Genomic DNA, 24,114 nt, shown 5'->3' with positions numbered 1-24,114 from the left:
CAGATTTGGATAAAAGAAAATTTCAATGGTCTGGGAGAATTTGAGTGATATATAAAAGGGTAACTTGGACTCTCTTTCCTGGCTTTGAATATTGTTGGCCTCCTAAAAGCAAGATGGATTTGTAGGGTGAGTGTGTATGGTGTATTATCCCACGATGGAATATATGTCTCTCCCATTGCTCTGTATTTTTAAAACAGCCTCTGCTAGGCACAGCTTAGCCAGTGAATGCGAGCAGAGTCCCCAAAGCTGCTTCTGTCCAGCCTCAAGAGCCCCGAGGGATGTTTTTCACTTGCCCTTCTAAACTGCAGCACCGAGATAGCTAAACATCAGCACCAAATATTTTATGCTCAACAAGTTAGTAAAATGAATTTTTAAGGTCCAGATTAGAGCCAAGGGAGCTTGGGAAAATTTGTCTGGAAGCCTAACTTGCTTTGTTAAAACTCACTAACAGAATTGCTCACCCCAATCTTGCACAAATTAAAAACTGTGTAATTATACACATTGGAAAGTGTTCAAGTTGTCCAGGTAATAGGAAAATCGTAATGACAATAATTACATTGTATCTAGAAACTATGCTTGAAGACTATAAAGACAGTTAAAGCTGTTTCTCCTGTTTCACTAAAAGATTCCAACATTGTTTGTAATTTTACAACCACGTCATTTACTGCCCACCGTGTTTCCAGCATAGTATGAGCTGTGAAATAGGTATAGGGATACGGAAGTGAAGCAGGGCAGTTTGGGGGCACTTTCATTACCAAAATCAGTACTTGAAACACTTGGTATCATACCTCCAACAATCTGCATAATTAGAATGGGATGAATTTGTCTGTGTTGGGAGAGGTGGTGATATATTTTTTCCCATTCAGCAGAAACTAATTCAGAAGAAGTTCAGTAATTTCTACTGTCGCATTTTCAGAGAAGAAATGACTGAAACTGAAAACAGAACACAGAAATTCTGATTTCTAAACCCATATTTGTCCCATGACCTTTCTGGGATTCCCCATACTTTTTTTTTTCCCCCCTGAATGATGGCAAAAAATAGACAAAGCTCTACCCGTGACAGGAAGCAGTACCTGGATAACTATTCCCTGGACCTGGACTGGAACGTAACTTCTTTAGTGTCATAATGAACTGCCGTAGGATAAATCACTATAGCGTTTGAGTCTTTTTGCTCCCTAGCACAAGCCCCATCACACCAACCAGGTAGGTGTCCTCACTGTTCTGGGATTCGGCATGCTCATTCCTAGTTCCAAGGATGCTCTTCCCTCTCTTCTCTGCTCATCCAAACTGTGTCTTCTATCAGGTTCAGCGAGGCCTCACGTCATTTGAGGAGGCTCCCCGCTATTCTCATCAGCTCATAACTGGGCCCCTGTCTAAACTCCGCTAGCACTTACTGTCTGAATCATTCTTCATAGAACTTCATTCTCTTCTCCTCTCTTTACTGAATTGTGAGCTTCTGGAGAACAAAGTCCATGTCTTACTTTGGAGGATTCTCATTTCCTACACTTGTTAGGCATTAAATAGGCAACTTATAAATGGTTGTTCAAGCAGCCCCCAAAATCATCTAATCCTTAGTGGTACTCCAAGGCTTGATGAAGAATGAGAAAGCATGATGGAAAGCACATGAATTTCGAGTCAGACAGAATTTTTTAATCTCCCTCGGTTCTGTTTTTTTATTTTTTTCCCCTGTAAACAGGAATAAGAAGACCTAACTTGCCAAGTTGTCAGGATTAGAAATACTGTGAAATGCCAAGTACAGTGCCTTCTATATAGTAGGCTGTCAATAAATGGAAGCTGTTATTGGTTATATACCAAGACCTGGAAAATAATGATTCTATTTTATATTCGCTTGCCAAACAGATGGAAGAGTTTTGAGATTTCGCTTATCGAGGGAAAATAAAAATTATTGAGTAATATTGTTTGAACTCATGATCAGAGAAATCTGTAGGGAAAATGGAAAAGGTTGCAGCATGTTACAGGCTGTGTGAATATTTTTTTTACTTATCAGCATCAGGTTCAGAACTGGGGTTTTCTGCAGTGAATATAGCAGGAGTCACATCTTCACAATGAAAGGTTTTAAAGCATATTCCTTTGCAAATCATTCACTCTGTTCTCAGGATTTGTCAGTCTTCTCTGCTACTCTTGCCTGATGTCAGATTAAGAAGATAAACAATTCTGAAACACCCCAAAGGGAGATTTTCAAGGAATCTGAGATGCAATGATTTACCTTTAGTCAAGTGACTAGTTTTAATTACTTAAAATATGTGCATATATCCACCGTGTGATAATGTTCTTGACCCATAATCTCCTGTCTTCTCCTCAGTGGAACGGATGCCAAAATGTTTGCATTGAATGTAAACCAAAGTTGCTACTTAATTAGTCCTAATGACCTGGTAACCTGAACACAAATGGTCCTTTTTAGGTGAGTACCCTAAAAGAAGAGAGTCCTGTTCAGGAGAGTCTTACAACCTGGTGAACAATTTATAAAACACTGAAGAGGAGGCCCGCGCGGCTCAAGGACAGCAATCTATAGAAACCGACTAGATGCCTATTCTTGAGGGAGTCATATGTCCTTGGCCCCTTGTGGCGTCTCCATTTGTAAAAATGAGGGTGACAATTTTTACAAGATATTATCATGAGGTCTACTTAGATGTATAATGTAGTGACTGAGGACTCTGGCTTTGGGGTCGGAAAGACCTGGACTTGAATCCTGGTTGTACTACCTCTCAACGGCCACTTAGAGCAGAGAACCTCTTTATGTCTTACTTTCCTCATTTGTAAACTTGGGGTAATTATTGTTCCTATCTCATAGGGTCATTATGAAGATTAAATAAGGTGCGTGGAACATCACAATAACTCAATAATTATTAGCTGTTATTTGCAGAGTACTCTAAGCTTCTTATGGAAAAAAAAAAGCCATATAATTCAAAATCCAGACTCTTCAATTGGCAGATAGGTTTGGGAGGGCATTTTAAATTTTAAGTAGATTTAAATAGGCCTCCACTTTAAATAAGTACTGTATGCCAAATTATCTCATATTTTCTGTGTGAAATTCACACAATTTCTGATTTCTTTTATATACCTGTAGAGATTTTTTATATGCCTGATTATTTTTCATAGGCCTGTAGAATTACAACCATCAAGATTAGGAGTGCATCACTTTCATCTGCGTAACACTGCTCCCTCGTGATCATTTTCCTGTGAAACACTGGAACTGGATGAAGTAAAAGGGAGAATTATTAAATTATCAAGTCCTGAACTAGTCAAACTTCACTATTTTTTGAGATTCTCACCCACATTCACTTCTTCAGTAATGTAAATTGCAAATTAATAATCTTAGCTTCTTAGGTATATGTTTGTGGATGAGACCTAGAAAGAAGTTTGATAAGTAACTGAAAAATAATAATTAGAAGATAGGGTTTTCCTTGGCTTGGACTGTTACATACAGGGGTTAAGACAGTTCAGAGGATCTAGCCAGATAGGACACCCTGGTGCACAGATGACCGAGGGACTAATAGATGAAGAAGCACAGCTCAGAGGAAGTTGGAAATCGAAAAGCAGGAGTGGGATAGGGTGGGGCAAAGAGAGACTGCTGGCCAAGATAGGAAGTGGCAGGATGCGCGTATTGGGTGCTCGTTTGCAAAAGGTCAGGCCATGCAGGTGTGTGCTGCCACCTCCATTCCTGACATCAATGTACAGAAGTAATTCCGGTCTGCTTATCTGCCCTCTGCACCTTCTCTTCTGTGGCTGACATCACCCAGTCCTGCTTCCCTCCTCTGCTCACAGCTTACCCAGTTGGGAAGTTGGAGCACTGGGGTTGTTTACTGTTAGAATCAGAGAATAATGAATATGTGAGCTGAAAGACAGATGTATCCCTAAGAATACACCCTGATTATCATATTCTCCACAACCTCTGAATGTTACTTTTGATAAGGAGATCATTTCATGAATTGCATAACAATAAGCATTCTTTTTAAACAGCTTTATTGAAGTATAATTGATATATCATCTATTTTAAATGTACAATGTAATGACTTTTTAATAAATTCAGAGAGTTGTGTAATCATCACCACAATCCAGTTTGAGAACATTTCCAACACCCCCAAAAGATCTCTTATGCTTGTTTTCAATTAATCCTTATTTCCACCCCTAACACTAGGTGACCACCAAATATGTCCCTATATATTTCCCTTCTCTAGGCATGTGCACGAAAGCATCCAGTATGTCCTTTGCACCTGGTTTCTTTCACTTAGTGTAATGTTTTTGAGTGTTATCCTTGTTTGTAGCAAGCTTCAGTAGTTTGTTTCTTTTTAGTGCTGAATAGTATTCCATTGTCCATGCACAATTGATAGACATTTGAATTGTTTCCAATCTTTTGCTATTATAAATAATGCTGCTATGAACATTCATATATATGTCTTCGTGTAAATATATGTTTTCATTTCTCTTGGGTTGATTCCTAAGAGCAAAATTACTGGTGAGGTTTAACTTCTTAAGAAACTGCCAAATGATTTTTCAAAGTGAAAAATACATTTTACATTCCCACCAGCAATGTAAGAGGGTTCCAGTTTCTCCACATCCTTGTCAACACTTACTATTTTCTGTCTTTTTAATTATACCCATTCAATAGGATCATAAGCATCCTAAAATGACCAGAGGTCATTTACCGACTTGAAACAGGCCCTCTGATGTCTGTACAAACATAAAAGGAATGCTTATTTGCTATTTCTTGTTTTGGCCAAACAAGTAGAATAAGTTCAGACGCATACACACACATCTAGCACTTTATGTGGGCAGGGGTGGAGGCTCAGCACAGACTATCTTCTCCCCTGGGCCAGTGGGCCAGCTGCTGCTCCTATACAACTCCTCCTCTGCTCCAGCAAATTGAAGCAGGTCCCTTTAGGATAATCCTCTCATAGCCCATGGTGTTATTTCAAAGAAAACAAGCAAACAAACAAATTCAGGGAAGTAATTTATTCTTTATTTTCTTCCCCAAATGGTGAGATTGGGTGATAAATAATGCAGGTAGAGGAGAAGAAAAGAAAGCAGAGAACCCAACATTTGTCAACTGCCCCAACACTGGAAATGAGATAAGCATTTTCATATTTTTCACATCATGAAATTTTCATAATCTTTGATATAATTTTATGATCACCATTTCATGGGTGAAGAAGTGAAAGCTCAGAGAGGTGAGGTAGATTGTGTAAGGTCACACAGCGAGTAAAGCTGGGATTCAAGCCCAGGTCAAGTAGTTTCGAGCCAATTTTATTTCAGTATGCCAACTGAGAAGAAATAAATAAGGGAGGAAAATTCTCAGAAACAGGGAGAAAAAAGGTCATGTAAATGTTAACTAGTGAGGAAACATAACAGTGAGATTTACAGTGGTCTAAATTATACAGCCAACAATTAGCTTGTGGTGCAGGGCTTCTATTATTTCCATCCTTTGGTGCCTATGCATATACAAAGTTCAAACCCTGGGGACTAGGAATCAAACGCGAAGCTTCAGGGAGGAGTGGTATTCCTGCTTATTCGATTTTCTCCCAGCTGAAAAAAGATTGTTCATTCTGAGCACTTGCCCAGGTAGTGCAGAGAAAAACCACAGAGACATTTTTACCACCCAGGGTGAGAAACTGAGAAGTTCCAGAATTAACCTGGTACATTTTTTGACTAACAGTTCTGCTTCCCTCGGGTAAGCGGTACCTTTGCTGATGTCATCACCACCCACCATCACCTGGCATCCCTGAGAGGTGGCGGTCACAGCAGGAGAGAAATAGGGTGGAGCATTTAGAAGAGGTTACTTGGAGGAGCTGTCTCAAAGAAACACATTTACAGATTCCACAGTGGAGGCCTCCTTAATCTCTGTCTTTAGGAATATTTGATTTACGTGTCTCTTACTCCATTTTTTTCCATAAATGTTTATATGGTCATCATGAAAGAAAAAGTGGTAACTCATCTTTAGGATGCCTAGTTTCAGGGGAAATAGCACTGCCTTCTTTAGTTCTTCTAGTCCTTAGAGCATCAAGTTAGGGGTTGTTCATGCTTAGGTTGGGAATGTGGTAAGAGGGACAGGGGACGAGAGATGAGAATATGAGTAATATTCTGTGAAATTACGTTTGCTCTAACAACCAACACAAACTCTAGTATTCGGGGACAGTTTGGATTTTTGCCAATTAAGTCTTCAAATTTTAGGGCTTTAAATTAAATCCTGACTCTGGCAGCAAACTTGTTACTCAGCTCATATTACATACTTAATAGCTCTTATTTTTGAATGGGAATAAAAATACCAGTTTACACCACAGGGTCTCAGAGTGAGGGGAAATACTAGCAAAAGTGATTACAAGGTACGTTGCCAGAACAAATGTTTATTGGTGTACCTAATAAAAGTGGTAATAATAGTACAATAGATCAATGCACTTTCCGAACTACGTTCTCAAACATGTTAACAGGTGATCTGTGGTGGGGAAAAAAAAACCCAACTCCATAATCAAATACATTTGGGAAACACGGAGGGAAATTTGTGTAACACCAAAAAGACTTTAATATATTAAATGTGCATTACCAGCTTTCAAGAGGAGGATGCTATAGGGGGATTTTCTGAGCTGCTTGAAAAGAGAAACTTTTAATCACAGAAACATTTCGTGAAACATTTTGGGGAAAGATGACACAGAAAATTTGCAATTGCTTTAGGAGTATATTTTCTTGTCCTACCCAAAGTTCACATATCTAGGCAACTCTCCGTTTCACCCATCTTCTGCCTAATATCTCCAACCAGGACCCAGATTGGTAAACCCATAGAGCATAGAAAGATGTTGAAAGAGGAATGATATCTATGACCCTTTCTAAATCTGAATTATCTTCTAAAAGCCTAGAGAGCCAGCCTGATTGAGACACTGATTAATGGTGGTCTCATGTGAAAAGGGAATTCTTCATTAAAAAACAAAAACTAACAAACAAACAAACAACACTAACTTGTGTAATAATAACTACATGCAGTGCATGGAACTTGTTTGGACCTGGATTCTAACAAACAAACTATAAGAAGATATTTTGGGGATAAGTGGAAAGTTTGGAGGCTAAGGAATTATTATTAGCTATGTAACCAGATAACTGTATCTGGTTTTCTAAGGACATACACTCAAGTGTTTAGTGTGAAATATCATGATGTTTAGGATTTGCTTTAAAATAATTCAGGGAATTCCCTGGCAGTCCAGTGGCTAGGACTCCGCACGTTCACTGCCGAGGGGCTTGGTTTCAGTTCCTGGTCAGGGAACAAAGATCCTGCAAGCTATGTGGGGCAGCCAAAAAACAAACAAAATTTCAAAACATAGAGGAAGCAAATATGGCAAAATATTAATAACTGTTCAATCTAAATAATGGGATATATGGGGATTTTTTTTTACCATAGTTTTCTGTCAGTTTGAATTTTTTGATGACAGTGTTTTTTTAAATGAAGATTTATCAGTTCCAGATCTACTAAATGAAACTCTCTGAAGATTGGGCCTGAAAGTCTGCTGTTGTTTCCCTCCTCCTCTCTCTCACTCTCTTTTTTTAAATCATATGTAGTATCAGGGTTTTTTAGGAAAGCTGAGTTGCTAGCTTCCTCCAGACTGTTATAGCCTTTGCACGTTGCCCCATCCTTCACAGCCCAGTACTTGGCAGTGATGTAGGTGTGTAAGGTAGTTTGAATATAGGAGAAAGCCTATCACCCAGATATATAGGGTGAGGCTACAGATGCTAACTGAAACCTCAACCATCTCATTAAACAAGTTTAACATGACTTGTTTTTACTGATTAGTTTTGGTGTTTACTGTTTGTAATATGAACACAGTGGCACATCTTTGAATTAAAAATAAAAAAGTGAATAATTATTTGCCATAATTAGAAGGTAACCATAAAGTTATAATAAAAAAGTATTGTATTTTACAAATACAACATTTTAAAGCAAACGGTATAAATAAAAACCCTAATCAATTTCTAACACATTTACCTAAAAATAATTTCCTTCGAACGGCCACTATGAGTGGTCAGCATAATAAAGTTATATATTATACTTCATGTGCTAAATGACTGTCAACCTTCAGAGGTGACATTTTGATGTATCTTTTAAAAGAACACAGTGATGAACACAGAAATTCAGTACCTGCAGAATCCATGCTATTAAACCATATCAGCTGTACTTTCAAAAAGCCATATTGTCGTACTTTCTAAATGTTATGGTAGAAGGTTTACATAACGGGCCTGAGTGTCATGCTGTGGTGCATACGGTCTGCAGAAAGTAGTCACCAGCATAATTAGGCATGTTCTAAGCCATCACAACCATTGAATATGGGTTTGTGAGCTATTTCATTTTTCTAAAATATTACATTGAAATGGACTCATAACTGTTCTTTTTAAATGCTTGTCTGTTACCGTCTAAAATCATGTGGCATACCACAAGGAGTACCCTTAATACACCTTGGGAAACATCAACCTAATTTAAGAGCAGCAAGATTATATCAGATCCTTTGCTAATAGGAAAGAAAGGGGAAAATGATTCCTAAAGGGGAAGAAGTTACGTCGTAATTATATTTGTATGACCTGTAGCTAGCACAGTGCCTAAAACATAACAGGCATGCAATACATGTCTGAGTAAATTAATGAGTGCTCATCATGTCTCTGAATTATCTCTAGCCCCCACTCTCAAAACCAATTATTTGTCAAGGTAAAGGCTTTTAATCAGAGCTCTTAGCCCATGAAAATTAAATTGCTGAGCCTGGCCCCTTTGTAGGAAATGTAAAACTCATGAAATTCAAGTACTCTTGGGAAATTCAAACACATTTTCATTTACCAATGTATATAATCGAGGCAAAAATAAATTTAGATAAATTTATTTAAATAATGGATATTAGCTTTTGACATTTCCTAAAACACTGGAAAAGGAAATGGAAAATCCTATCTCACGGATTTGGAGGCAGCTTAGTGTAACTGAAAGAATGCAGACAAAAAGCCCAGGCTCAAATCCTGGCTCTGCTACTAGTTAGCAATGTATAACCTGGTAAAGTCACGTAATCTCTCTGAGCTTCAGTATTCTCATTTATAAAATGAAAAGGTGAGATTAAACTATCTATAAGTTTCCTTCCAGCTCTAAAATTCTATTTTCCGATTCTTCTCCCAGAGACTCCTGAGCAGTGCTTGGTATGAAGCTTCAGGTCTTTTCCAGTACTAAGTAGGCAAGAGGATGGCATGGTCCAGTGTATGGACCCAGAGCCATTCTGAATTACTTGAGCCCAGGTACTGGCAAACAAAATCATTGGCATATAAGTAAAGGCTCTCGGTTTTTCAATTTTCAAACAAATAAATTCAGAAAACAATTTAAAATGCTCTCATTTCCTTTAATATTTTAAATTTTATCGCAAGGCAGTACATTTAGCTGTTAAGGACTACTCTCGGCAATCAGATTGTTTAGGACTAAATCCTAACTATAGAACTTAGACAAGGATAGATGTGCTACCTAACCTTACGTAATTTTATTTTGGTAGTCATTTCGCAATATATACGTGTATCAAGTCATCACACTGTACACCTTAAACTTACACAATGTTGTATGTCCATTATATCTCAAAGCTGGGGAGAAAAGATCTTAGGACAAGGGTCTTCTCCATGACTCAATTACCTCATCTTTTTTAAGTGATTACAAAGAGAAAAACAATGCTATCTACTTCACAGGTTTGTGGGAGGCATAAGAATTAAATGAAAAACAATACTTGCAAAGCACTTAGGAGAATCCCTGACATGTAGTAATCACTCAATAAAGCAGCTACCATTGGTCTTTTCCAAATATCCTTTATCTAGGAAACAACTGTTTTTTCCTACTAAAGAACACAATAAAAGAGTTCATTTGGTGTGTACCTACCCCTTTGCTCTGAGCTACTTACATTTACATCTGCAGAATAAGTGAGGAAGGCAGGCAGGGATCATAGCCTGTCTGCTGCTGGTCACTCCTACCCTAGAGTTCTGTTCCACTCTGCAACCAACTAAATCACTTTAGTCAAGTCATCAAATTTGCCTAAAGTTAACCATCTGTCTAGCTGTGTGCTATTGGCCCATTCTGGGCAGCTCTACAGAAGTTGCCATGTGAAATGCTGACTTGCGTTGAAAATGATGGTTCAGGAAGTCCCTGTCCTGTTTTGCAAGGCCCATGAGATAATGCCTGTGGTTTAAATGCTGCAAAATGCTGTTCAAAATGCTGTCGCTTATTATACGTAAGGTCCAATTTGAAGATAAAATCTAAAGGGAAAAGGCCAGAATGTGGGATGTGACCTCTGGAAGGTCTCTCATTATTACAGGGGACTGTGCTCATGTCCCATGGGTCCCGGAGTGGTTGTTTCTCTGTCCTGATTTGGCACAATGAGAGGGATGGCCTGAGGGGGAAGAGGAGAGACCCTGTTCCCCAAGAGGGCTGGGGATGAAAAGATGGAGACACCATAGGGAAGAAAAGGCCATATTCATTTTGAACTATTTCCTCACATTCATAAACATTTTAAGTAAACAGTAATTGTATTTTACATTTTAAAAAATAAATGTTTGTTTTTCTTTAAAATTACTGACAGGAAATTTATATGAATATGTCTCCTATTTAAGGGAAAGAATGAACATTTGAATTCACAACCATTAAATCAAAATCCTTTGAAATCTGGTTTTACTCTACAACTGACGTGCCCCCATTTCGTATGTTAATGAATGATGTTAAATGTATGTGTCATTCCTTTATTTTAGAAACATATTTTTGCAATTTTTTTTTTTGGAAGCATAATGCATAAGAGTGATACCACTGGCTGGAAATAGTTGCTGGGGGAAAAAACTGACATCAAGCAAATGGCATGTAATCAGCCAGAACAGTACAATTAGCAATAACATTTTGCCCAACCGCACACACTTGCAGTGTCCGGTATCTAAAAACAAGCTTCAAGGGAATGGAGAACAGGGAAAACATTCTTTCCTTGTTAATTAGCATAAGTCACAAAGCTAGAGGGATTTTAGTTTGAAGTAGGAATTACAAGTAATGGGGGCAATATCAAAAACTGAGGCTAAAGATTAAATTCACAAGACAAGTTGATATCTTTATATCTTTGGGAAGGTAATCCATAAATCCATCTAAAACCATTTAAAAAAATCATTCCAATTTAACTCATCTCTCCCCAAATCTCTCAAAAGGTTTTAATGCCTGGCTTTTCCTGAAACTCAAGGACTTTTAGTTCTCCAAGTTGGCGAAGAGTAATGGGGAAATCTCTGATTTAAGAAATGGAACGTTTGCCAAATTCTTTCCGTGGGTTTGGAGTGAGATAGGATAGCATGGTGCCCGATCCTTATCCTCCACATCAGTGGGAACAGTAATTCGGTCCCTACCACCCCATTCAGACTGGGAGCCTCCAGCTGTGGGTGGTTCTGCATTGTTCGCATTCCTCCTAGAGACTGTCGGGGCAGGGCTGACGGTCACTCTGGGAGCCACAGCTGACAGAGGAGGCTCCTGTCGCGCGTGCTACATTTTACAGCTCGGCTCTAGCAATGATAAACAAAACCATAGGAACGAAAGGCAAAGGTGATTCCAGGGACTGCCATCAGTTCCCTACATGGACCCTGCACTGTCCAACTCTCTCCTTTATGTTGTGTGTGTGGCTCAGATGAAGTAACTGGAAACCCGAAGGGGAAAAGCCAGGCTGCAGATAGAATGCAGAGACAATGGCAACTTACCTGAGAGCTTTGTCATTCTTCCTTCAGTTTATCAGTTTAAAACCCGGGCAAACTTAAGCTGTTAGGGTGGAAGGGGTGCCATCAGGCACTGCCCTATTGACACCTTCTTGTCAAATGATATATAATTCTTTATAAATTCATTTAATTCTTTATAATTATTTAAAAATAGATCTGTCCACTGGCAACAGGGCTGAGAATTTTGTCCCCAGCCCTTCCTGTCTCAAATCTGGGTTTGCACACCTTTGAGTGGGCACAGATCTTGGGTATTTCTCAAAGTTTTCTGATACCATAGCTTGCTGTCTGAAAAATCAAACACTTTGCTAAAAAGTGGACACTCTAGTGTCAGGTTTTAAAAATTGTATTGAATGCAGATGCAAAATGTGACTTTTCCATTTTGCTTTAAAAAAATTATTTACAAACTCTAATACTAAGGGGCATTTTGTATTTGGGTATGTTGTCTGTGCCCTGGTTTCCTTATTTGTGAAGTAGGAATTGTGATGGTACCTATCTCAGGGGGTGACTGCTATGATTAAATGAGATAATAAATTTAAAACCCTTGCCACAGTACCTGCAACACAGTAAATAATAAACCATCAACTGTCATTTTATTTTATTCCTGGAAACCACTCTTTTGAAGTCACTCGTCATTCATAGAACAAAACAGTATCTATCCATGCAGGCTTGCACTTATCCATGAGGTGTCGGTCACCTTCCAAAGCCCTGAGTGGGCCAGTGCAGTGGGCATGAAATATATAGATGTTTATCAGGCAGCATTAAAAGAGCAAAGCTATGAAATGGGAAGAAATAAAAACTGGGATGCTTATATATTCTGTTCAGTCTATATTCTCAGAGCTGCCCTGCAGCATATTTACAGAAATGTTAGTTAAGACTCTGATTCATTTACATGCTATTAGATTCATGTGGAAGTTTCTGGGGACTTAATGTTATTGTGATGTTTCCGGAGATGCGTTATTCATGTTATTCACATTATTCACTAAGACTTGTAGTCTCTATTGCTTTATCTTTAGTTGAATGACTTTGTAAAAATTAATAAACAGAAACCTCAGTTGAACTAGAGTTGGGTTCAAATGCCCTACAACGATAGCAGAGCCCAAAAGGAAGAAGAAAGACTTCCTCTTCTTGCCTGGCGAGAGCTCAGCCAATGAGAGACTCAGCCAATGAAAAGCCACTATACTTTGAACTCTCAGTTGCTCCAATGGACTCTGTTTACTATAACCCTCCCAACTTCCTTTTCCCCTTTATGAAAGAGATCTCCTCTCGCTGTTGTGTGGGACTTGCAAGTGACTCACCATGGGTGCAGACCCCGAATGGCAATGCTTTGCTGGTCCTGAGTAAGCCCATTTTTGCTGGAGAAATAATTGGCAGTCTATTTGTTTAAGGTCAGCAGCTTCCTATTGACCAAACTAATGATCACAGTTTTAGTTACTCCAGTCACATCACAGAAAATTAAAAATAGGCAGCCCTTTGTGAATTTGAATTGGATGCACTGACATCAATGTCCTTATTGTGATAAAAAGATTACTAACACATCTTAACACATTACCTCCCCACCAACACACATTTTTATTCATTGGATAAAATGAATTGGTGGAGTAACAGGACCTAAAGTATTTTGGGGCTTTCAAATGAAACATTTCAAAAGTATCTTTAATCTGGCCTCTTCATTTAAATCTTACTTTAGCATCGGTATTAACAGAGCAACTGGTCACAAATGAGTGTCAGAACCATCTGGAGAGTTTGTTACTTTTTTTGAGATTCCCAGCCCTGTCACTAGTTCTTAAATGGTTCTGATACACTTATGGGTTTGGAAACCACTATTTAAAATAAATCAGCTAATAAGTCTAAGTGGAAATTGGGCAATATTTGTAAAAGGTACTTACTGATGTCTTTTTAAAGCTATTTTTCTTGGGTTTTGCTTTCATGAGAATTTGAATATACTTGAGTACATACATATATATTCTTTATTTTAAAATGCTAGTGATATGAAGAATAATGTAAGGAAATATAGAGATAAGGAAGTGGCTGTAGTCAATATGAATGTGATCAATATGATTTATGCAATTTTTTTTTTTTTTCTTTTGCGGTACGCAGGCCTCTCACTGTTGTGGCCTCTCCCGTTACGGAGCACAGGCTCCGGACGCGCAGTCTCAGCGACCATGGCTCACGGGCCCAGCTGCTCCGCGGCATGTGGGATCCTCCCAGACCGGGGCACGAACCCGTATCCCCTGCATTGGCAGGCGTACTCTCAACCACTGCACCACCAGGGAAGCCCCTATGCAAATAATTTTTGATAGCCCTAATAATCCTTTCAAAGTTCATTTCTATGTAGTATTTGTCAATAGCTATTTGTTCAAAACAATTTTTAATATTTAATCTATTAAGTGCATTTCTATCACACTATTTTAAAATAAAATTTAGCAAATTATTTAAGTAATTACAATTATTCATTGTGAGAACTAGTCAGGTCTGGTTAAATTATAAAGTTTATACTTTATTAATATAACTTTTCCTTAAGACTAATTTTAGTTCAGTAAGTTGATTCTTCACTGAAGTGAAAAGCTTTAGTGTTTCCAACTTTTTTCTTCTCTGACATCACTATCATTGAATATGAATTGAGATAAATCTTGCCATACCTCGGCTGACAAAGAGGATGTGTTCTACCACCTTAGAAATTTTATAGCCAGAGATAGAAATTATGCTAATGCAAACAATGCTTTCGTCAGATAAAAAGATTATCCTATTTTCTTTCCCTCTCAAAAATCACTGTATACTTAATAAAGGTGATACAGGAAGACATAAAATGTGTATCAAGTCTTGGGGCTGAGAAAGAGATCCAGGTAAGTTAGAAGAGTAGATGGAGAAACCGAGCCTAAATACCTCACTCTGTTGGTCCCAAATGATCCCTCACCTCCACTCTTTTCAACAGACCTTCAGTAGGCTCAGCCAGCATGCCTAGATGGGAACCTCCCCTCATCCCAACTCACAGGGCACCTAAATGTACCAGTCAAGTTCACCCTTTAGATCAGCGGTTCTCAACTAGGGGCAATAATGCTTTATCATGAGGTACCCTACACTGTAGGATGTTTAGCAGCATCCCTAGCCTCTACCCACTAAATACCAGTAGTATCACCCATCTCACCATGCATCCCCCACCGCACTGTGACAACTAAACGTGTCTCCAGACACTGCCAAATATTTCTGGAGGGGCAAAAGTCACATACTGATTGAGAACCACCAGATTAGAAGTGGCAAAATAGGGGGTTGAAAAGTGCCTTATCTCAAAAATATATATCTCCCCCCTTAAAAATGCTGAACTTCCTGTAATAAGACCTTGTATCTTTCTTCCCACAATCGCAGAATACAAGGCTTAAACTTGTACCTATTCTTGTATAGGTATCAGTCTGAGGTTAACTTTGTGGGAATACTTTCAGCTAAAATGCAACTAGTCAGTCAATAATGACAAAAGGTTGGACTTCCCTGGCAGTCCAGTAGTTAAGACTCTGCATTTTCCACCGCAGGGGGCACAGGTTCCATCCCTGGTCAGGGAACTAAGATCCCACATGCCATGCGGTACAGCCACAGAAATACATACATACATACATAACGTACATACATACATACATACATACAAAAGGTTGGTTTTCAGAACCTTCCCAGGTCTGCTCAGATCACCTCAAGTGGACCACTTTTCAGAAGGAGGACTAAGAACAAATTTCTAAACCTTGATGACTTTACCTGGAATTGTTCATCTGCCTGTCTAACACATACGTGCTGCCTTGTCAGGATTGGTGCTAGATGTAGTGTGAAATATACAGTGACTTCAACATTCTGTAGGTGGAAAGAAGGGTCTAGAAGAGGGTCAGATATTGGATATTTAAGAGGGAGAGTGGATAATCGAAATTTAACTACAGGATGGGAGACTAGGTGTCGTTTACCTCTGTGTCCCCAACACCTGGTACGCAATAGGTACTTAATAAGAATTTGCTAAGTGAATAAACGAATGATGGAGAAGGCCCTCAAGCAGCTGGGGGGACTTGAGATACAGAGCTTTGGTAGGAGGAAATTGACTGAGAAGAGTCAGGAGAGAATGGCCTAAGAGGAAGATAATGGAAGCTTGGAAGTGGAGAGGACTAAAGCCCAAGTGAGAAGATGCCTGATCAACTCTGCACCAGAAGTAAGGCAATTTAGGGAGAAAGCATGAGCTTGGAGTCAGATTTCCTGAGTTCAGATCCTGGCACAACCACTTGTTTTCTTTAAGATCTTGGGCATCTGTAAACCAGGGATAATGACAGTTCCTCCGTCAAAAGGCTGTCATGAGGATTCAATGAGGTAATACTTATAAACCTCTTAGACCAATGACCAGCCAAGGGTCAAGCTAGATCGACTCTTGAGAGTGGCAGGGTTTCAGAGAAGGATGAGGGACTTAAGAGCCATAAAAATCTGAATGATCACTGTGGTGAAAGGAAAAGAGAGCCAACCAGGAATGAGTAAAAAGTTGACCAAACATCTGTGAGCACTCCACTGACACAACTGTTGTCTTGGTGATGTGACTGACTCATTTATTTGATTTTCCTTAATCTTCCTCAGTGACTTTAAAGCAAAACGCAAGAACACTGATGATTGAGTTGACCTGAATTTGGGGATTGTTAAGAAAGCTGCATTAGAAGGTCAAAGAGATATGGGACGTTGAGACTAAGGGGAGGATATATTCAAAATGGTAAGCCCAGGCATTAAACTCAAAGGTTAAGAAGGGAAGCCCGAAACAGCTAATAAACTGAAGGAACTGGGAGGTGGGTGCGGGTTGGTGACTGAAAGTCTCAAGGTTAAACAACGGCTCTGGTGGGAGAGGTGGAAGGGCAGGATGTGGTGGACAAAGCAGTTTCCAGTGTTCAGAGATGGAGCAGCTCCCGATGACACAAGGTCCAGTTAAACTTCACATGGAGGTGGGGGAATCCAGAAAGGAATGGAAGCAAGGCCACTTCGTTTCCTCTTGATCAACTCAAACCACTGTGTTCCCAAGGGTATCTCATCAAAATGTTTTGTTGGCAAGGAATTCAATAATTGATTAACTGCTCTAGTAAAATCCCTCTAACGTTCTTCTTGCTATCTCAAAAGGCTGTAGGTGAGTAGTTAAAGGCAGGGGGAAGGCTCACACAGAAATAAAGTACACATCCAGGAATATCAGTAGAGACAGAACATTGATAATTATACCATATGTTTATACTTTAAATATAAACATTAGGTAAACTGGCTGATGTATGATGTCCCATTCAAATCAACCAAAAGTCTTCTTAAGGGATTGATTCTTTCTCATCATTACCTGGGATATCTGTCCAAGAACCATCTCAGCAAATGTTAATCCTCTCCCATTCTCATCTCAGTGCCTTCTCTCTTTTCTCCACCTCACTCTCAAAGCAGCCGTGTGCGCTTGTGTGTGTGCGCGTGCACGCGCACACACACACACACACAAATACATACCCTCCCTACGCATAGTTTATGGGATTCAGTCATTTAACAAATATGTACCAGACACTGTTCTAGATGCTGGGGCCACAGCAGTCAGAGAGGTTAGATCTGTGCTTACATGAAGCTTATATTCTAAACGGAGAGATAGTTGACAAACAAGTGAACATATTCATAAATAATTTCAGATTGTGAAAATGCTACCCAAAAAATAAGTGATGTGATAATAAAATATTTTATATTCATTTGTATATTAAGTCTGTACATATATAAAATTATCATGTAGTAGGTATATATCCCCATTATTTAAGAAATTGGGGTGAAAGTGACAAAAATTATGATCCAATATAGAACTATAGGCAGAAGAGAAAGTTGTTAATTTGCTGATTCTGTTTTTCTGCTCAAGAAATCACATAGAATATTTGGCTTAATGATATATGAATCACAAATACTTTATTAAAAGTTTTTAACAGAAAGCAAGTTTAAGAAAGCCTCTTCCCCCCCAACCCCAAATGGTTTTACCTTCAAAGCAAGATCTAGTTAAGAGTGCTACCAACCAGCACTTTATTCTCCTGGCCTGTCAAAACTAAACTTCAGGGTCTGAGGTCCTTTGAGAACAATCTCAAATCCGTGATTCCTAATTCCAACTCCATAGTCTAATTACCAGTGTCCCTTCTTCAAAGAACTAGAGCATAAGAATTCTGTTTAGGCTAACAGAATGATATATTAGACTCCCCTTGAAAAAGAAAAATGGAACCACTGCTTTGCCTGCAGAAGAATTTCTTAAGATTTTTTTGGCATTAGATTCCACAGGCAAGCCAAAAAAGAGTGAATGTAGGTTTTGTTTCTAAACTAGGATCAGGTGAAAGGGAAACATCAATCTAATGTGCGTGTTCACAAATACTTTTTCCCTTTTATCCTACCAGTTAATAATAACCAGCACGCCAGGACCTTGTGTTATAACCAAAATCCCAACCACTGCAGATGGGTAGGGCTGTCTCTTGGAGGCCCCACCAACAGAGTCCTTTAGCCTCAGTGAATCTCCTGTGAAATGCCAGAGCAAGCACAACTTATTTGCACTTTTATCCATCATTGTTTTTTAAGCAACTAAAATCAAGTTTAAGAGCATGTTTGTTATGCCTACAGTCTACTCAAGGTAACCAAATTAAAACAGACTGAACAGATTTTAAACCTTCTTCATAAATGGACTTTCCCTCAAGAAAGCCAGAATCAGCCAGGCTGTAAGTCTGTATTCGTTTGGGAAGATGGACGTTCATACCTCCCCCGTTCTAGTTCAGTATGTTTCATGTGTCTCAGGCACAAATCGATAAGATGGCATTTAAATATGGAAGAGAATTTCAGTGACATCTGTACTGTTATCATTTGTGTTTCAAAGTGACACCACCTAGAATACTACCCCAGATAAAGATCATCAGAATGTGCCCGAGGCATAACTCAAGAGTAACCAGTCTGTCACCAGAGTCCTACTTCTTATCCTTTCTCATCTGTCTCCCCCAATGGGGAGTGGAGGGCGTTGCCTTCCATCTCTGGGGGGTAGGAATGTTTTCTTTCAGCTTTTCGGAGAGTAATCAAGGAATCGGAACTGAAAAACTGCTCTGGGACCTTAAAGGCCCATTATATAAACACACAGGCGGCATACATCAGCAGGTTTTATACTGTAGGCAGTCTACCCCTTGTCTTGTCCCTTCTACTAGACAGTTTTTGGTATGAGGGCCCTTCTACCTGTCCTCAGTCTTCTCTAGAATGTGAAGCCCATGCATAAGGCAGCAGTGCTCTTTTCACACTTAATTCCAAGATCTCAGTGCAGTTCTCTGTGCTGGGCTCTCCTACCTTGTGTAGCTAATACCTCCGCTGTACCACTTAGAACGGCCTCTCCTCAGGAGTAAAGGGCCTGGCCTGCCCGTCCCCGGTCTTCTGGAAACTTTTGTCTGGAGTATTTAAGAATTCAAGCCCTCAAGGAATTGGAATGTGGTGTCTGTGGTGAAACTAAAACCATAACAGAATAGAAAGAAGTTCTTCAAATATACCTCCTGTAAACTTTTACATACTGTATTAAAACCAGACTTTGTCCCAGGATAATCAAGTTAACCTATTTAAAAATAGTGTCTCAAAATTTGATGTCCAAGAGAACAGAATTTAATGAATGCAGATGTTTTTCAAGTTTGTATCTCTAAATTGGGTAAAGGTAAATCTTCCTGAATTAGAGGTACATAATATTAATCCCAATGCTGTGCTGTCTCTGCAAGATACAATTGACCCTTGAACAACCGAGGGGTGTGGGGTGGGATTTAGGAGAACCAGCCCTCTGTGCAAAGATCCAAGTATATAGTTGGCCCTCCACGTATACACATATACCCTCAGTTCCTCCATGTGTGTGGTTTCTCTGTATCTGCAGTTCCATATCTGCAGATTCAACCAATAGCGGATCCTGTAGTACTGTAGTATTAACTATTGAAAACAAATCCACATTTAAGTGGATCTGTGCAGTTCGAACTTGTGCTCTTCAGGGGTCAAATGTCATTTTTTCTAGTCCTGGTTAGGGATTCCTGGTACATAATAATGAGACAGCTGGATTAAATGACTGTTAATCAATTCTCCTGCCTTTCCTTGAGAATTAAAATATCTTTTGGTGTTTTTATTTTACAGAACACAATTTATATACTAGCTGAGAATAATAAAAAGGGCACTTTGAGTTTTAGTCAGTGAAAACCAGGACTACATCACTGCACTATTTGTTTCCACAAGTGATTCTTTTTTTCTTTCAAAGTGATATACATTAGCTAAAGGGACATTTAAGACCTTAGAGTAGGACTTACTTAAATTTATTTTGCTTTAAAATGCATTTTGTTTTGCTTTTTCAATGAACTTCAGTAATTACCAAAAAGAAAAAGGAACCTAATTTCTTTATTATGACCTTCAGCCAGAATGATGAACAGTATTTAATTTAGGGAAAGTATTCTTTAAAAGCTAATATGTCAAATTACTGGCTTCTCCCTTTGACTAGAATTTATATTTCAGCATTAAAACATACGGTAAGTCCCAAATTCCCTTGAATTATGTATAAAAGATGAAAAATAACTAAGCTTTTTTCTTCTAACATACTGAACTCATCTTAATTCTTAACGTACTATTCTGGTGTTTGGAAAATATCAATACTTACAAAGGAATGTAAATTATAGCAGTTCACATCTCTTAGTTTTCTATATAACTGTGTTTCTTCCATAAAAGTGTGTAACTATCACCCACCAAAGCTTAAGCCTCTTCAATTCCAAAATGAGGCTATGGCCACTGTCCTTTAAAACCATGTCTCCGTGCACCTGCTCATTCTGTGCTCTCTTCCTAAGATACCCTAACCCATGGTTCCCACATGTGTCTCCACTTAGAATAATCTGGGAATTTTGAAAACACTCCCAAGCCCAGGTCACATCCCAGGCCAATTAAATCACATGCCTGGTACACAGGCATCAGGAGTGCTTTTTAAAGTCCCCAGGTGGTTGCAATATGCTGCCAAGTTTGAGAACCGCCCCCTCAGCCAACTTGTTCCCAAACTGTCCTTCATCCTTCCCATCTCAGTTGACAGGGTATGTCTGAAGCCCTCCCTGAAGGTTCTAGGCCTTCCCATTACTCCTCCTGCATATCTCTACCACAGCAAGTAGTAAAAAGTATATTGTATCTGTTTACCTGCTCACCTGTTCCCTCAAACTACTCCAAGAGTCTATGTTTAGGTCTGAATCCCAGAGTCTCACCCTGTGCTTAGTGTAAGGGCGTACTCAATAAATAAATTCATGGAACGAATAACTTCTTCCTAATAAAAGTAAAGCAAAAACATACAGTTATGTTAATATTTATATGCTATGGAGAAAGTATTAGTTTAAGATGTGTTTTAGGATAATGTTTCACTTGATGGGCAATGTCTCATATTTAGGAAAACATCTCATCATACCAATGAAAATAAATCTATAACTCAACATCAAAAAGAATCATAAAATATAACTTTGATTACCTACAAAACTTCATTCTTTATTGTAATAAGCACAGAAAAATGTTTCCTGTGATAAGAAACATCTAAAACAACCCATCCTTTCTTAGTTCCATTTCCATCTTGAGTGGATTATGCGTTGTTTTCCAAAGCAATCCTTTCCGAATTTTACGATGTTTCAGGGGTTTATAAAACTGATTTTTAAGAGTTTTAAAGTACTTAGTTGGGACTTCCCTGGAGGTCCAGTGGTTAAGACTCCGTGCTTCCAATGCAGCGGGCAGGGGTGCAATCCCTAGTCCAGGAACTGAGATCCCACATGCCATGTGGCGCGGTCAAAATAAATAAATAAATAAATAAAGTACTTAGTTTACAAAGTGTATCATGTTAAGAGTCTATGTTTATCATGGTATTCATGCTGTTAACATGATCATTATGATTAAAAAACTTCATACAGTAAGTTTTGCTATAATCAAATTCTAGACAATAAACCCAAGCTTAAACGCATGTTTTAAAAAAGGGGTTTATATTTTTTATTTTTTTGCCTTATATATCCTGAGAGGTTTATTGATTTCTTTCTGTTTTCAATGTAATTGTAGCTTCTTTTTATTAGTAGGAGTGATAATATGATTTTTTTATTGTGGTAAAAGATATATAACATAAAATTTACCATTTTTCCAGGTTTGTTGAGATATAATTGACATATAACATTTTATTTGTTTCAGGTATACAGCATGAAGGTTTGATATACTTATAGATGGTGAAATGATTACCACAATATAAGTTAACATCTATCACCTCATATAGTTACAAATTCTGTGTGTGCATGCGTGTTAACTTTCAAGATCTACCCTCTAAGCAACTTTCAAATATACAATACGTTGTTTTAAACTTTAGTCACCATGCTGTATGTTACATCCCCGGTACTTATTTACCTTATAGCTGAAAGTCTGTACCTTTTGAACACCTTCATCCATTTTGACCACTCCCACTTACCCCTTCCTCTGGCAACTGACCAATCTGTCCTCTATATCTATGAGTTTGGGATTTTTTTAGAGTCCACATATAAGTGATATCATATTTAAAATATTTTGCTCCTTGGGTTACCTATTCATTTCATATTGCAGCAATGTTTTACAATCTAACAATATGTTATTCTTTATCTGCTAGATTTTTATGCATGAAGCCTGAAAAAAAATCAGATTTAGGAACTGTTTTCCAAGACAGTATTAAATTCCTCACTTGTCTCACATCAAATTAATTTAAGACCTTAACAACTACTGTTCAATATGCACTTATTCTGAATGCATATTAAAGACAAAAATGAGAGAAAAAGTATAATCCTCCACTTTTTAAATGCCAACATTGTAATCAACTACTAAACAAAAATTTAAATTTAGTCTGTTAATTAAATACACATAATTTAAAAGGCAGTCATTGGAACATGGTTCTTGTCCTCCTTCCCGTAACGGGAGTCATGACTTTAAATCATGAGTGCAATAGGCTTAGAAACTGTTCTGCTTTATCTGAAATGAGCTCCGAATGTATTTTCAATTGTGGAAAGACAAAAAGATTACCGTTCCTAATACTCAGTTCTAATGTCATGGTTCCCAAGATGTAAAAGCTGTGAATAAGACAACTATTCCAAGGAACCTTCAGCTGTGAACACAAAACGGAATTTCTTTTGCCATGCAAACAAGGCACACAGGCATACTTTCAACCAATAACAGCTAGCTTTATACATTTATGTTTGGATCAAAAGAGCAGGGCAATTTTAAAGCTGGCTTCTGTTAGCATCAGTCTGATCTGGGGTGGTGTCCTTTCTTAGGTCCTCTGCTTCCTTGTCTCCTTGTCACATCCAGACCCACCCCATTGCTCCTTTAGTGAGGGGCCCTGTGGGGCGTTACTGCCGCCGCTGGCCAGGGCTCACCGGATCAGCAGGCAACAGAACACCTAGGAGGGTATAAGCCCGGGGGGCTAGGGGTGGGAGGGTTGGAGCTCTGTGGGTCGCGGGCCTGGGGGCCAGGTGGAGGCTGGTTCTCTCTTCGTCTCCAGTCCCCAGAAGCTGGTCCAGTTGGCGCAGGCTGACTGGAGAAGCGTAACTCACCCTTCCCTAGAACCAACAACTAAAAGTGGCAAAGAAATCTCCATCTCCTGTCCTGAGTCTTAGTGCCATAAAAAATATCTTCCACTGGCCCTTCGCATCACGCGCTGACCCTCGGCTACCATCGAGAGCGGGCAAATATAATTTCTGAGAGGTCACTGGCACTAAAGCCACAGCGGATAGAGAGGCCTTGTCTACCTGAAGACGTGGAGAGGCAGAGTTAGCGGGGGAGGCTTGGCTTCCTCGGCGGCGCCCCCTCCATCCAGCATAAAACCCGCGAAAGAGCGGCGTCCTGAGTAGTGGGTGGGCAGGTGGGTTCGAGACAGGAGGACGGGAGGGAGCAAGGAATCACAAAGCCTCCTCCGCTGGGGCCGCCTCCTCTCTCAGTGGCCTCCCCACAGTCGCTCCGAATTAATAGGACGAAGATCAGACGAAATTGCCGCCCCCGGCCAGCCCAACTGGGCTCCGGAGGGAGCGATCCCGGGAGCGGGGGTCCGCGCGTCGGAAGGGGCCATTAGGCCAGAAGGGGGGTAGATGACAGTGTCCCCTCGCGCCTCCGTCTCCGTCACGCGGGGAAAGGCCTAGATCGCCGCGGTCCTAACACAGAATCCGTCTGCGGCTCGCCTCCCTCCCTAACCCCGGAAGCGTGGCGCCCTCGGCTTTCTCCCGCCCCTGACTCGCGGCACCCCTCCGCAGGACGCTTGGTTGGGCCCGGGGCGGGGCCTGCAGGCGCTCCACGTGCTGCTGCAAGCTCCGCTCCCGCGGCTCTGCCACCGCCCCCACCACCTCTGGGTCGACG

General features: G+C 39.6%; 2 long non-coding RNA genes across 3 annotated transcripts in view; one reads left to right on the top strand and one right to left on the bottom strand.

Annotated features, from left to right (window-relative positions):
* Positions 1 to 22,446, top strand: part of LOC137223700 (uncharacterized) — a 278,143-nt gene extending 255,697 nt beyond the window's left edge. Inside the window, exon 8 of the long non-coding RNA XR_010942998.1 lies at positions 21,937 to 22,446. This is a non-coding gene — a long non-coding RNA (uncharacterized lncRNA). The remainder of the gene's footprint in view (positions 1 to 21,936) is intronic.
* LOC137223705 (uncharacterized) lies at positions 1,954 to 24,112 on the bottom strand. 2 transcript variants are annotated; one of them, XR_010943001.1, is made up of 4 exons: positions 23,514 to 24,112; positions 20,917 to 21,040; positions 19,066 to 19,221; positions 1,954 to 2,175 (listed from the first exon to the last, which is right to left on the bottom strand). It is a non-coding gene; the product is annotated as an uncharacterized lncRNA (long non-coding RNA). The 2 variants fall into 2 exon arrangements; XR_010942999.1 differs by lacking the exon at positions 20,917 to 21,040.
* Positions 24,113 to 24,114: the final 2 nt, after the last annotated feature.

The sequence above is a fragment of the Pseudorca crassidens genome, chromosome 1, assembly GCF_039906515.1.
Source record: "Pseudorca crassidens isolate mPseCra1 chromosome 1, mPseCra1.hap1, whole genome shotgun sequence".
Lineage (NCBI taxonomy): Eukaryota > Metazoa > Chordata > Mammalia > Artiodactyla > Delphinidae > Pseudorca > Pseudorca crassidens.
Note: the sequence above shows the minus strand (reverse complement) of the source record. Positions and strands in the feature narration are given on the sequence as shown.